We start from the raw sequence: 15,331 nt of genomic DNA, 5'->3' as shown, positions 1-15,331 counted from the left end.
GACATCCCTTTCATGCCACATCCAGGGAGCCTTGGGGCCATCAGCTGCTTCCCAGGGTCCTCGTTCCTGCCTCATATCAAGGGTTGATATGACAGGGTTCTGTTGTCTCTGTGGGGATGGGGGAGTCCACTGACCACAGTGGCCTTTGCCCCATAGTCCAGGAGCTGTGGGAAATGGATACTGTCACTGAGAATGAGGGATGTAGAAAGAAACTGTTAACTGTGTCTGGGAGGTGGATGGTGGAATATGGGGGAGTTTCTCTTCTCCCAAATCCAGAAGGGGAAACAGTGGCAGCCTTCAACATGGAGTGAGGATGGTTTCAGTTTTGGTTCCTTCGTAATGCTCACTTGATCCTGTGTAACCATTCAACACTGCCTGTGAATTAAGAAGCTGAGCAGAAGACTAATGTGACGGACGTGTTTGAAGAGAGGAGGTTGTGGAATATCCCCAGGCACTGCTGTTTCCCATGCCCTGTCAACATTTGACATCATCTTCTCATGATGATTACTATTTGGGGGAAGCCAGGGAGGTGTTTGGGTGCCCCAAAAGATAAAGCACAAAGTAAAGTCCACCGTGGAGTTTCCACCCACGGCTTCCTCCACCTTTTGAACTGAGCTGAATGGAAGTGTTCCAACATAAGAAAGGACAAAGCAGAGAGCCAGCTTTGGATGCAAAAAAAATTTATTGACTGTAAGAAGGAGAAGGAGGTAGCAGAAAGATGACACCAGGAGCTAACATGGGGGCACAGTGGGGGAGTCCATTTGCCTGAACTCCAGAGACAGGGAGGGAGGCAAACAGATCACACTAGGATGGCATTGGGTGGCTTACACAGGAAAGGAAAAGAAGGGAAGAGAGTGGAAGAAAATATCAGTAAATCAAGAGCACAAATCCATTGTTCCAAAGATCCATCTTCAGTGCAGCTCCACGTTCTGAGGTTATGGATGTTCTGGCCCGAGGATGTTGCCAGCAGCTTTAGCAGGGACGACAACAACTGCTGCCATAGCAGTTGGTGATGCAGGAGATGTCAAAGCCCCCAGAGCTGATGGGCACTCCGCCACAGCTGAGGATGTTGCCAACAGCAGCAGAGGTGGAGGATCCCACGGCGGTGTTCTGTGGGGAGGAGCTGAGGATGGGCCCAGGCAGGGTCACCAGCACAGCAGGCGGCTCAATGACAACGTGGGAGCTCTGGCACTGCCTGACACAGCACTCAGTGCAGCTGCTGGCCAGCGGGCAGGGCCCACAGGGCTGGCAGCAAGGGTCACAGGGCCTGCAGCAGGACATGGCTCGGGCTGACAGGTGTACCTAAAATGGAAGACAGGGAGAAGCACAAAGTGAGGACATGTGAGAAGCAGCACTGCACCCAAACACCCTGCAGCCAAGGCACCTCCTGGCCCCCACTACAGTGCCCAGCTCAAAGCCCAGGAGCCCCCTGAGCCAAGTCCCAGCCTCCCTCTGTCTGCACAAGACCTTCTCTCCCCTGCCCTCTCCCAGCACAAGCAGCTCCCAGAGCCCTGCACTAGGACAGCCCCTCTCAGCTGAGACCTCCAGCCAGAAGAGATCTCATCTTTGAGGAAGACATGCGGAGGAGAGGCTTCCCACTCACCTGATTCCTGAAGAGGAGGAGGAGGTGAGAGAAGTGGATGAGAGAGCAGAGACTTGGGCTGCCTTTTATACCAGTCTTGCCCTGCCTCAGGCCCACAGGCACCTTTGTGGAAGTCATAATTTTCTGACCAGCTCATGTCAAACATGCACCATCCCAGTTAATGGTAGGGGCTGTATCCTGGTTTCCTGCACTGCGGCCTCTCTTTCCTGGCTTCTGCCATGTGCGTTCCAATCTAAAGACTCCTTTTACAGCCAGGATTAGAGTTCCAAGAATTTCTGGGATATAATCACGTCAGAGTAGACAGAATGCTTGGATCATGGTCTGGTGGCATTCCATGCAGGCACATGACCTGAACCTGTGTCATTCCTGTGGGTTTCTTTGTGGCCAAGCACTCAGGACATCACTCTCATTCTTCCTGTATCCCTGTCCATCTCTCCCTCATCCCTTTGTGACATCCGATGAGTTTTCACGTGTAGCTTGTTTTCCTGGCCCATTTTGGGAATGGACAGGGGACATGAAGTGTTCTTTGTGGTCTTACTTCCCCTCTATTACGTCTCCCTTTGGTCAGAATACCATGCCTGCTTCTGCAGAGCTCGTTCCTGCTCTTGCCCTGGACTGGACTGCGAGCTGTGCTGGGTGGCCCTTGGCTGGATGGATGGTGCCCAGCAAGCTGCTCTGTCAATCCCCTTTCACATGCAGAAAGACAAGATAAAACCAAACTGATAACATCATGATGCTTGATAGAAAGCAGTTTGCTAAAGTAAAGTGAAAGATTATGGATACACAAGTACACTGGGAAAGAAAATCAATTTATGGCCTCCTTTCCTCAGGAAGTGATGGCTGCCAATTTCCCAGGAATCAGGGCTTCCTCCTGTGTCATGGTTGCTCATGATGGCACACTTTGTAACCAAGGCTGCAGGAATGGGCTCTGTGAGCAGAGTCCAGTGGCTCCAACCAGCTGTGACTGAGTCAGCTCCAGCTGTGTGCAAAAGGGACTCAGCACTGCCCAGAAATGAGCACATTTGTTCCACTGCTGATGCCTCTGAGAAAGCAGATTTCATTGGAAATGGTTTGGTCTGGAAGGCAATTTCAAGAGCATTTCTTTCCTGTTCCCCCTTCCTCAATAGTTGGCCACTCACTAAACCAGTTGAGTTTAAACCACCCTCTTGATCCAATTTGTGTCCAGACTGGTCTTGCACACTTGCAGTGCTCAGGAATCTAAACCCTTTCTGGGCAAGGTGTTTCTATGCCTCAGCTATCTCACAGAGAGAGGATATCTTTGCCAGTTCCAAGGGAAAGGGACAAATAAAATTTTACTGTGGGAATTGCAGTGCTGAGCTTCCTGCCCCATTTTTCCAGTAAGCAAACTGGAGGACTTGTCAGATAAAGAAGGAGGAATCAGAGGCCAGCATTTGAATGCAAAAGGAACTTTATTGAGTCAAAAGAAGCAAATATGGAGGGTCAGGGAGGGCATCCGAGAGCAGCAACTAAGATGCAGCAGGGATGTCTGATGTCCTGGATTGTGAAGGGAAGAAAGACAGCAGGTCCCACTAGGCAGGCATTGAGTGGTAGCGATGAAAGAAGAGGAAGGGATGACAAAAAAAAGAGTAGAACAAGAAGGAGACAATAGTCCAAAGCCTTAAATCAATTAACCCAGAATTCCATTTTCATTCCAGAACCATGTTCGGAGGTCTTGGAGTTTCTTGCCTGATGATGTTGCCGACAGCATCTTTAGCAGGGACGACAGCATCTGCTGCCACCACAGCAGTTGGTGATGCAGGAGATGTCAAAGCCCCCAGAGCTGATGGGCACTCCCTCACAGCTCAGGATGCTGCCAACAGCAGCAGAGGTGGAGGATCCCACGGCGGTGTTCTGTGGGGAGGAGCTGAGGATGGGCCCAGGCAGGGTCACCAGCACAGCAGGCGGCTGAATAACAACGTGTGAGCTCTGGCACTGCCTGACACAGCACTCAGTGCAGCTGCTGGCCAGCGGGCAGGGCCCACAGGCCCCAGTGCAGCAAGGGTCACAGGGCCGGCACTGCTGGCACTTCTCAGAGCAGGACATGTCTGGAGCCTGGCGCTGCACCTGGCACAGAGGGCAGGGAGGAAGCAGAGCACACACACACCTCAGACACAGCCTGCAAGGCACCCCCAGCAGCACAAGGCCCCTGCTGCCTGCACAGCTCCAGCCTGGCCAGCCCCACCCTGGGCAGCCTTTGCCTCAGCCCAGCACGCTCCTTCCCAGCTCAGCCAGGCCCAGCTCTGCTCCTGCCTAAGCTGCAGCAAAATCAGCCCCTCAGCCCAGCCTCAGCCTCTGGCCAGAACACACGCTCTGCCCTCTGCCCACACCAGCACCAGTGCAGAACAGCCCCACAAGAACAAGGAGCAGCAACAAGGGCCAGAAAACTCAATGCTGTCTTGGAGAGGGTGGAGGAGAAAGGGGCTTCCAACTCACCTGGTTCCCAAGGAGCAGGAGGTGACAGAAGTGGTTGAAAGAGCCCCCAGTTGGGCTGCCTTTTATCCTGGCCCCACAGTGCCTCAGGGCCCACAGTTTGTGCTGCGCAGGTGACGATATTCCTGCATGATCCCAAATGAATGGAAAGATCTCTGGGAATGGTATGGCATGAGTGGGATTTTCCCTTTACCATGACTTTGCATTTCCTGGATTACCTCATTCCCAATCCTTCACGGATACTTCTGAGTGTGCAATCCAAGATTCCATGATTCCTGGGGCCAAGGATGTGTCAGTGTGGGTAAGAGACATGAACTAAGCGTGGAACGGATCACAAGGAGGCAGATGATGGCAGCCTGAGGCATTCTTTGGGTATTTTCTGTTCCTGCTACCTGGAAGTGCCTCATCTGCTCCCAGCCCTCCAGTCTTTGGCTCATCACCCAACGGCGCTCCTTCATGCCTTGCCTTTGAGTTAAAACCTCTTTGCCTTCCTCCTCAGCCTTCACAGTGCATGGGACTCCTGTAGCAGTGCTGCCTGAGCTTCTGCCTTGCTTGGTGTTGCCAGAATCTGCTCTGGCTGGGAGCTCCCCAGCATCTCCTCCCTCCCATCCCTTCCTCAGGCCTCTGCCCCATGTGCGTGGCACTGTGGCTGTGGCCCAGTGTGTGCCAGTGTCTGTACATGCCTGTGCTTGTGCCCTGCTGGGAACAGCCCCTGAGAGCCTCTGGCCTGCACGGGGATGGTTGTGCACAGGGCAGGGCCCTTGTGTGCAACCCCCATGCCCATGTGCCTGTGCCCGTGTGCTGGGCTCTGTGCTCTGGGCTCATCTCTGAGCACCCCTGGCCAGGCTGGCAGTGTGTCATTGCCCTGGCTGTGTATGCACAGCTGGGCCTGAGCTGAGCTCTCAGCCCAGCCATTGCACTGCCTGGAGGGCCCTCCCTGCCCAGCAGTGCCAGCCACTGACACACCCTCAGCCCCCAGTTCCTTCTCTGCAGGAGCCTGGACAGGGTCATGGCACCCACATCTCTCAAGGACAATACCAAACCCAGGCCACCCTTTGGATGCCACCTCCAGCCTGGCTTGGCGGCCATCAGCTTTTCCCAGGGTCCTTGTTCCTGCCCCATGGAGAAGTTTTGATGTGGCAGAGTACTATTTTCTCTGTGGGAATGGGGGAGTCCACTGACCACAGAGGCCTTTGTCCCGTAGTCCCGGAGCTGTGGAATATTGATGCTGTCACGGAGAATGTGTGATATGGAAAAAGTGTTGTTGGTGTTTGGGCGGTGGAGATCAGAGGATGGGAAAGTTTATCCTCTCCCACATTCAGAAGGGGAAAATGTATCAGCCTACAACAAAGTATGAAGATGGTTTTGGTTCTGTCCCCATGCTCTCTTGTTCCTGTGAAACCCCTCAACCCTGCCTGTTTGTTTGAAACCTGAGGAGAAAACTAATGTGAGGGTGGTGTTTGAAGAGAGAATGATGTGGAATTATCCCAGGCACTGCTGATTCCCATTCCCACTCCGGTGAACTCTGACATCATTTTCTTCTGATGATCACTCTTTGGGGGAAGCCAGAGATGTGTTTTGGAGCTCCAATAGAAACGGCACAAAGTAAAGGCCACCATGGAGTGTCCACCCTTGGCTTCCTCAAGCATTTGCTGTGAGGTCAATGGAAGAATTTCCACAAAAGGAAAGAGAGATCAGAAGGCCAGGTTTGGATGCAAAACAACTTTATTGAGTCTAAGGAAGAGAAGGAGGTAGCTGAAAGAGGACACCAGGAGCGGCCAGTGGGGCCCAGTGGGGGTGTCCATTTGCCTGCCCTGCAGAAGGACAGAAGGAGGTCAAACAGGCCCCACTAGGCTGGCAAAGGGAGGTGCTGACAAAAAAGGCAGGGAAGGGAAGAGAGTGGAAGAAAAGAGCAGTAAATCAAGGGCACAAATCCATTGTTCCAAAGATCCATCTTCAGTGCAGCTCCACGTTCTGAGGCTCGGGGGGTTCTTGCCCAGGGATGTTGCCAGCACCTTTAGCAGGGACGACAACAACTGCTGCCATAGCAGTTGGTGATGCAGGAGATGTCAAAGCCCCCAGAGCTGATGGGCACTCCGCCACAGCTGAGGATGTTGCCAACAGCAGCAGAGGCAGAGGATCCCACGGCGGTGTTCTGTGGGGAGGAGCTGAGGATGGGCCCAGGCAGGGTCACCAGCACAGCAGGCGGCTCAATGACAACGTGGGAGCTCTGGCACTGCCTGACACAGCACTCAGTGCAGCTGCTGGCCAGCGGGCAGGGCCCACAGGGCTGGCAGCAAGGGTCACAGGGCTTGCAGCAGGACATGGCTCGGGTTCACAGGTGCACCTGGCACAGAGGGCAGGGAGAAGCGCAAAGTGAAGACACATGAGAAGTAGCACTGCATCCAAACACCCTGCAGCCAAGGCACCTCCTGGCCCCCATTGCAGTTCCCAGCTCAAAGCCCACGAGCCACCTGAGCCAAGTCCCAACCTCTCTCTGTCTGCACAAGACCTTCTCTCCCCTGCCATCTCCCAGCACAAGCAGCTCCCAGCCCTGCACTACAACAGCCCCTCTCAGCTGAGACCTCCAGCCAGGCAAGAGCTGCTCTTGAAGCAGCAGAAGGAGGCGAAGAGGCTTCATACTCACCTGATTCCTGAAGAGGAGGAGGAGGTGAGAGAAGTGGATGTGTGAGCAGAGACTTGGGCTGCCTTTTATAGCAGTCCTGCCCTGCCTTAGGCCCACAGGCACCTTAGGGGAAGCCATAATTTTCTGACCAGCTCATGTCAAATGTGCATAATCCTAGCTAATGGTAGAGGCTGTGTTCTGGTTTCCTACACTGCTGCGTCTATTTCCTGGCTTCTGCCCTGTGCGTTCCTATCTAAAGACTCTTTCTAGTGCCAGACGTAGTAATCCAAGAATTTCCGGGATATAAACACGTCAGAGTAGGCAGAGTGCTTGGATCATGGTCTGGTGGCATTCCATGCAGGCACATGACCTAAACCTGTGTCATTCCTGTGGGTTTCTTGGTAGCCAAGCCCTCAGGACATCACTCTCATTCTCCCTGTGTCTCTGCCCATCTCTACCGCATCCCTTTGTGACATCCGATGAGTTTTCATGTGTAGCTTGTTTTCCTGGCCCATTTTGGGAATGGACAGGGGACATAAGGTTTTCTTTGTGGCTTTGCTTCCCCTCTATTACGTCTCCCTTTGGTCAGCACTCCATGCCTGCTTCTGCAGCTTGTTCCTGCTCTTGCCCTGGACTGGACTGCGAGCTGTGCTGGGTGGCCCTTGGCTGGATGGATGGTGCCCAGCAAGCTGCTCTGTCAATCCCCTTTCTCAGGCAGAAAGACAAGATAAAACCAAACTGATAACATCTTGAATCTTGAGTGAAGGAAGTTTGCCAAAGTTAAAGAGAAAGATTATGCATTCACAAGTACACTGGGAAAGAAAATCAATTTATGGCCTCCTTCCCTCAGGAAGTGATGGCTGGCAATTTCCCAGGAATCAGGGCTTCCTCCTGTGTCATGGTTGCTCATGATGGCACACTTTGTAACCAAGGCTGCAGGAATGGGCTTTGTGAGCAGAGTCCAGTGTCTCCAACCAGCTGTGACTGAGTCAGGTCTACCTGTGTGCCAAGGGGTCTGCAATGCCCAGCACTGAGCACATTTGTCACACTGCTGATGCCTGTGTGCAAGCAGATTTTAGTAGAAATGGTTTGGGCTGAAAGGCAACTTCAGAACCATTTCTTACTCATCCTCTTTCCCTCAACAGTGGGTCACTGATGAAACCCACTTAACGAGCTTTCTCCAAGCTTTTTCCAAATTGGTCCTGCACACTTCCAGGGCTGAGGCATCCAAACCATTTTGGGCATGTTAATACATTTCCTCAGTGTCCTCACAGAGAGTGACATCTTTGTCAGCTCCCAGGGAAATGGAAAAATAAAATTACAAGGCAGGGATTGCAACGCTGTTCTTCCTCCACACTTTTCCATTTGAGCAAAGTGGAAGAGTTGTCACGGAAAGAAGGAGAAATCAGAGGACAAGGTTTGAATGCAATAGAAACTTTATTGAGTCAAAATTAGAAAATATGGAGGATCAGAGAGGGCACTCGAGAACAGCAAGAAAGATGCAGTAGCATTTCTGACCTACTGCGTTGCCAAGGCAAGGAAGCCAGCAGGTGCCACTAACCTGGCACTGAGTGCTGGTGACAGGAAAGGAAGGGAAGAGAAAAATGACAGGAGGACAATAAGGAAACAATAGTCCAAAGGTCATAATACAATGTGTTAAATTCTGACTTCATTCCATCATCACAGTCCAAGCGATTTGAGGTTCTTGCCTGATGATGTTGCCGACAGCATCTTTAGCAGGGACGACAGCATCTGCTGCCACCACAGCAATTGGTGATGCAGGAGATATCAAAGCTCCCAGAGCTGATGGGCACTCCCTCACAGCTCAGGATGCTGCCAACAGCAGCAGAGGTGGAGGATCCCACGGCGGTGTTCTGTGGGGAGGAGCTGAGGATGGGCCCAGGCAGGGTCACCAGCACAGCAGGCGGCTGAATAACAACGTGTGAGCTCTGGCACTGCCTGACACAGCACTCAGTGCAGCTGCTGGCCAGCGGGCAGGGCCCACAGGACTGGCAGCAAGGCTCGCAGGGCCGGCACTGCTGGCACTTCTCAGAGCAGGACATGTCTGGAGCCTGGCGCTGCACCTGGCACAGAGGGCAGGGAGGAAGCAGAGCACACGCACACCTCAGACACAGCCCGCAAGGCACCCCCAGCAGCACAAGGCCCCTGCTGCCTGCACAGCTCCAGCCTGGCCAGCCCCAACCTGGGCAGCCTTTGCCTCAGCCCAGCACGCTCCTTCCCAGCTCAGCCAGGCCCAGCTCTGCTCCTGCCTAAGCTGCAGCAAAATCAGCCCCTCAGCCCAGCCTCAGCCTCTGGCCAGAACACAAGCTCTGCCTCTGCCCACACCAGCACCAGCGCAAAACAGCCCCACAAGAACAAGGAGCAGCAACAATGGCCAGAAAGCTCAATGCTGCCTTGGAGAGGGTTGAGGAGAAAGGGGCTTCCAACTCACCTGGTTCCCAAGGAGCAGGAGGTGACAGAAGTGGTTGAGAGAGCCCCCAGTTGGGCTGCCTTTTATCCTGGCCCCACAGTGCCTCAGGGCCCACAGATTGTGCTGCGCAGGTGACGATGTTCCTGCATGATCCCAAATGAATGGAAAGATCTCTGGGAATGGTATGGCATGAGTTGGATTTTCCCTCCACCATGACTTTGCATTTCCTGGATTACCTCATTCCCAATCCCTCACAGACAATTCTTCTGAGTGTTGGTATGCAAGATTCCATGATTCCTGGGGGCAAGGATGTGTCATTGTGGGCAAGAGACATGAACTAAGTGTGAAACAGATCACAAGGAGGCAGGTGATGGCAGCCTGAGGCATTCTTTGGGTTATTTTCTGTTCCTGCTACCTGGAAGTGCCTCATCTGCTCCCAGCCCTCCAGTCTTTGGCTCATCAGCCAACAGCTCTCCTTCATGCCTTGCCTTGGAGGTAAAACCACTTTGCCTTCCTCCTCAGCCTTCACAGTGCATGGGACTCCTGTAGCAGGGCCACCTGAGCTTGTGTCCTGCTTGGTGTTCACAGAGTCTGCTCTGGCTGGGAGCTCCCCAGCATCTCCTCAGTGCGCTCCCTTCCTCAGGCCTCTGCCCCATGTGCTCCCCCACAATCGTGTGCGTGGCAGTGTGGCTGTGGCCCAGTGTGTGCCAGTGTCTGTACGTGCCTGTGCTTGTGCCCTGCTGGGAACAGCCCCTGACAGCCTCTGGCCTGCACGGGGATGGTTGTGCACAGGGCAGGGCCCTTGTGTGCAACCCCTGTGCCCGTGTGCCTGTGCCCGTGTGCTGGGCTCTGGGCTCTGGGCTCATCTCTGAGCACCCCTGGCCAGGCTGGCAGTGTGTCAGTGCCCTGGCTGTGTGTGCACAGCTGGGCCTGAGCTGAGCTCTCAGCCCAGCCATTGCACGGCCTGGAGGGCCCTCCCTGCCCAGCAGTGCCAGACACTGACACACCCTCAGCCCCCAGTTCCTTCTCTGCAGGAGCCTGGACAGGGCCACAGCACCGACATTTCTCAAGGACAATCCCATACCCAGGCCATCCCTTCAATGCCACCTCCAGTCAGCCTTGGGGGGCCATCAGCTTTTTCCCAGGGTCCTTGTTCCTGCCCCATGGAGAAGTTTTGATGTGGCAGAGTGCTATTTTCTCTGTGGGAATGTGGGAGTCCACTGACCACAGAGGCCTTTGTCCCATAGGCCAGGAGCAGTGGGAAATTGATGCTGTCACTACGAGTGAGGAATGTGGAGAGAAAGTGTTAACCGTGTCTGGGAGGTGGATGCAGGAATATGGGGCAGTTTTTCCTCTCCCAAATCCAGAAGGGGAATAAGTGGCAGCCTTCCACATGGAGGGAGGATGGTTTTGGTTTTGGTTCCGTCCTCATGCTCACTTGATCCTGTGTAACCATTCAGCCCTGTCTGCGTACTAATAAGAGGAGCAGATTAATGTGAGGGTGGTGTTTGAAGAGAGGATGATGTGGACCATCCCCAGGCACTGCTGATTCCCATTCCCACTCCTGTCACCATTTGATATCATCTTCTCCTAATGATGACTATTTGGGGGAAGCCAGGGATGTATTTGGGAGTTCCAAAAGATAAAGCACAAAGTATAGGCACTCCACCATGAAGGGTCCACCCATGTATACCTCCAGCATTTGCCCTGAGCTGAAGAGATGATTTCCCACACAAAGAAGGAGGAAGCAGAGGGCCAGGTTTGGATGCGAAAAAAATTTATTGAGTTAAGGAGGAGAAGGAGGTAGCAGAAAGAGCATATCAGGAGCAGCCATGGGGGCACAGTTGGGGTGTCCATTTGCCAGACCTGCGGAAGCATGGAGGAAGGCAAACAGGCCCAACTAGGCTGGCATTGGATGGTGCAGAGAGGAACAGAAGGAAAGGCAAGAGAGTGGAAGAAAAGAGCAGTAAATCAAGGGCACAAATCCATTGTTCCAAAGATCCATCTTCAGTGCAGCTCCACATTCTGAGGTTATGGAGGTTCTTGCTTGAGAATGTGGCCAGCAGCTTTAGCAGGGACGACAACAACTGTTGCCATAGCAGTTGGTGATGCAGGAGATGTCAAAGCCCCCAGAGCTGATGGGCACTCCGCCACAGCTGAGGATGTTGCCGACAGCAGCAGAAGCAGAGGATCCCACGGCGGTGTTCTGTGGGGAGGAGCTGAGGATGGGCCCAGGCAGGGTCACCAGCACAGCAGGCGGCTCAATGACAACGTGGGAGCTCTGGCACTGCCTGACACAGCACTCAGTGCAGCTGCTGGCCAGCGGGCAGGGCCCACAGGGCTGGCAGCAAGGGTCACAGGGCTTGCAGCAGGACATGGCTTGGGCTCACAGGTGCACCTGGCACAGTGGGCAGGGAGAAGCACAAAGTGAAGACACGTGAGAAGCAGCACTGCACCCAAACATCCTGCAGCCAAGGCACCTCCTGGCCCCCAGTGCAGTGCCCAGCTCAAAGTCCAGGAGCCCCCTGAGCCAAGTCCCAGCCTCTCTCTGTCTGCACAAGACCTTCTCTCCCCTGCCCTCTCCCAGCACAAGCAGCTCCCAGCCCTGCACTACGGCAGCCCCTCTCAGCTGAGACCTCCAGCCAGGCAGGAGCTGCTCTTGAAGCAGCAGTATGAGGAGAGGCCTTGCACTCACCTGATTCCTGAAGAGGAGGAGGTGAGAGAAGTGGATGAGAGAGCAGAGACTTGGGCTGCCTTTTATAGCAGTCCTGCCCTGCCGCAGGCCCACAGGCACCTTAGTGGAAGTCATCATTTTCTGACCAGCACATGCCAAATGTGCACGATCCAGTTAATGGTAGGGGCTGTGTCCTGCTTTCCTGCACTGCAGCCTCTATTTCCTGGCTTCTGCCATGTGCGTTCCTATCTAAAGACTCCTTTTACAGCCAGGAATGAGAGTTCCAAGAATTTCCAGGACATGAACACATCAGAGTAGGCAGAATGCTTGGATCATGGTCTGGTGGCATTCCATGCAGGCACATGACCTAAACCTGTGTCATTCCTGTGGGTTTCTTTGTGGCCAAGCACTCAGGACATCACTCTCATTCTCCCTGTATCCCTGCCCACCTCTCCCGCATCCCTTTGTGACATCCCATGAGTTTTCACGTGCAGCCTGTTTTCCTGGCCCATTTTGGGAATGGACAGGGGACATAATGTATTCTTTGTGGCCTTGCTTCCCCTCTATTACGTCTCCCTTTGGTCAGAATACCATGCCTGTTTCTGCAGCTCGTTCCTGCTCTTGCCCTGGACTGGACTGCGAGCTGTGCTGGGTGGCCCTTGGCTGGATGGATGGTGCCCAGCAAGCTGCTCTGTCAATCCCCTTTCTCAGGCAGAAAGACAAGATAAAACCAAACTGATAACATCTTGAATCTTGAGTGAAGGAAGTTTGCCAAAGGTAAAGAGAAAGATTATGCATTCACAAGTACACTGGGAAAGAAAATCAATTTATGGCCTCCTTCCCTCAGGAAGTGATGGCTGCCAATTTCCCAGGAATCAGGGCTTCCTCCTGTGTCATGGTTGCTCATGATGGCACACTTTGTAACCAAGGCTGCAGGAATGGGCTTTGTGAGCAGAGTCCAGTGTCTCCAACCAGCTGTGACTGAGTCAGGTCTACCTGTGTGCCAAGGGGACTCTGCAATGCCCAGCACTGAGCACATTTGTCACACTGCTGATGCCTGTGTGCAAGCAGGTTTCAGTAGAAATGGTTTGGGCTGAAAGGCAACTTCAGAACCATTTCTTACTCATCCTCTTTCCCTCAACAGTGGGTCACTGATGAAACCCACTTAACGAGCTTTCTCCAAGCTTTTTCCAAATTGGTCCTGCACACTTCCGGGGCTGAGGCTTCCAAACCATTTTGGGCATGTTAATACATTTCCTCAGTGTCCTCACAGAGAGTGACATCTTTGTCAGCTCCCAGGGAAATGGAAAAATAAAATTACAAGGCAGGGATTGCAACGCTGTTCTTCCTCCACACTTTTCCATTTGAGCAAAGTGGAAGAGTTGTCACGGAAAGAAGGAGAAATCAGAGGACGAGGTTTGAATGCAATAGAAACTTTATTAAGTCAAAATTAGAAAATATGGAGGATCAGAGAGGGCACTCGAGAACAGCAAGAAAGATGCAGTACCATTTCTGACCTACTACGTTGCCAAGGGAAGGAAGCAAGGAGGTGCCACTAACCTGGCATTGAGTGGTGGTGACAGGAAAGGAAGGGAAGAGAAAAATGACAGGAGGACAATAAGGAAACAATAGTTCAAAGCTCATAATCTAATATTTTAAGTTCTGACATCATTCTGTCATCACAGTCCAAGGTCTTTGAGGTTCTTACTGAACGATGTTGGCAGCAGGATGTTTAGCAGGGACGACAGCATCTGCTGCCACCACAGCAGTTGGTGATGCAGGAGATGTCAAAGCCCCCAGAGCTGATGGGTACTCCCTCACAGCTGAGGATGCTGCCAACAGCAGCAGAGGTGGAGGATCCCACGGCGGTGTTCTGTGGGGAGGAGCTGAGGATGGGCCCAGGCAGGGTCACCAGCACAGCAGGCGGCTGGATGACAACGTGGGAGCTCTGGCACTGCCTGACACAGCACTCAGTGCAGCTGCTGGCCAGCGGGCAGGGCCCACAGGACTGGCAGCAAGGCTCGCAGGGCCGGCACTGCTGGCACTTCTCAGAGCAGGACATGTCTGGAGCCTGGCGCTGCACCTGGCACAGAGGGCAGGGAGGAAGCAGAGCACACGCACACCTCAGACACAGCCCGCAAGGCACCCCCAGCAGCACAAGGCCCCCGCTGCCTGCACAGCTCCAGCCTGGCCAGCCCCACCCTGGAGAGCCTTTGCCTCAGCCCAGCACGCTCCTTCCCAGCTCAGCCAGGCCCAGCTCTGCTCCTGCCTAAGCTGCAGCAAAATCAGCCCCTCAGCCCAGCCTCAGCCTCTGGCCAGAACACACGCTCTGCCCTCTGCCCACACCAGCACCAGCGCAAAACAGCCCCACAAGAACAAGGAGCAGCAACAAGGGTCAGAAAACTCAATGCTGTCTTGGAGAGGGTTGAGGAGAAAGGGGCTTCCAACTCACCTGGTTCCCAAGGAGCAGGAGGTGACAGAAGTGGTTGAGAGACCCCCCAGTTGGGCTGCCTTTTATCCTGGCCCCACAGTGCCTCAGGGCCCACAGATTGTGCTGCGCAGGTGACGATATTCCTGCATGATCCCAAATGAATGGAAAGATCTCTGGGGATGGTATGGCATGAGTTGGATTTTCCCTCCACCATGACTTTGCATTTCCTGGATTACCTCATTCCCAATCCCTCAAAGACAATTCTTTTGAGTGCTTGTATGTGGGTTTCCATGATTCCTGGGGGCAAGGATGTATCAGTGTGGTCATAAAACATGAACTAAGTGCAGAAGGGATCACAAGGAGGCAGGTGATGGCAGCCTGAAGCATTCTTTGGGCATTTTCTGTTCCTGCTGACTGGAAGTGCCTCGTCTGCTCCCAGCCCTCCAGTCTTTGGCTCATCAGCCAACGCCTTTCCTTCATGCCTTGCCTTTGAGGTAAAACCTCTTTGCCTTCCTCCACAGCCTTCACAGTGCATGAGAGCCCTGTAGCAGTGCTACCTGAGCTTGTGTCCTGCTTGGTGTGGCCAGAATGTGCTCTGGGTGGGAGCTCCTCAGCATCTTCTCAGTGCGCTCCCTTCCTCAGGCCTCTGCCCCAAATTGTGCTCCCCCACAATCATGTGCGTGGCAGTGTGGCTGTGGCCCAGTGTGTGCCAGTGTCTGCCCATGCCTATGCTTGTGGCCTGCTGGGAACAGCCTCTGAGAGCCTCTGGCCTGCACGGGGATGGTTGTGCACAGGGCAGGGCCCTTGTGTGCAGCCCCCGTGCCTGTGTGCCTGTGCCCGTGTGCTGGGCTCTGGGCTCTGGGCTCATCTCTGAGCACCCCTGGCCAGGCTGGCAGTGTGTCAGTGCCCTGGCTGTGTGTGCACAGCTGGGCCTGAGCTGAGCTCTCAGCCCAGCCATTGCACGGCCTGGAGGGCCTTCCCTGTCCAGCAGTGCCAGCCACTGACACACCCTCAGCACCCAGTTCCTTCTCTGCAGGAGCCTGGACAGGGCCACAGCACCCACATCTCTCAAGGACAATCCAAACCCAGGCCATCCCTTCAATGCCACCTCCAGG

At 53.9% G+C, this 15,331-nt stretch overlaps 2 pseudogenes; both read right to left on the bottom strand.

The window, feature by feature from the left end:
- Positions 1-972: 972 nt before the first annotated feature.
- On the bottom strand, positions 973-1,739 carry LOC135458607 (feather keratin Cos2-2-like; annotated as a pseudogene).
- A 4,332-nt stretch (positions 1,740-6,071) lies between these two features.
- Positions 6,072-13,847, bottom strand: LOC135458298 (keratin-associated protein 5-4-like; annotated as a pseudogene).
- Between the last annotated feature and the right edge of the window lie 1,484 nt (positions 13,848-15,331).

This window comes from Zonotrichia leucophrys, chromosome 27 (genome assembly GCF_028769735.1).
Source record: "Zonotrichia leucophrys gambelii isolate GWCS_2022_RI chromosome 27, RI_Zleu_2.0, whole genome shotgun sequence".
NCBI classification, from domain to species: Eukaryota; Metazoa; Chordata; class Aves; order Passeriformes; family Passerellidae; genus Zonotrichia; species Zonotrichia leucophrys.
Note: the sequence above shows the minus strand (reverse complement) of the source record. Positions and strands in the feature narration are given on the sequence as shown.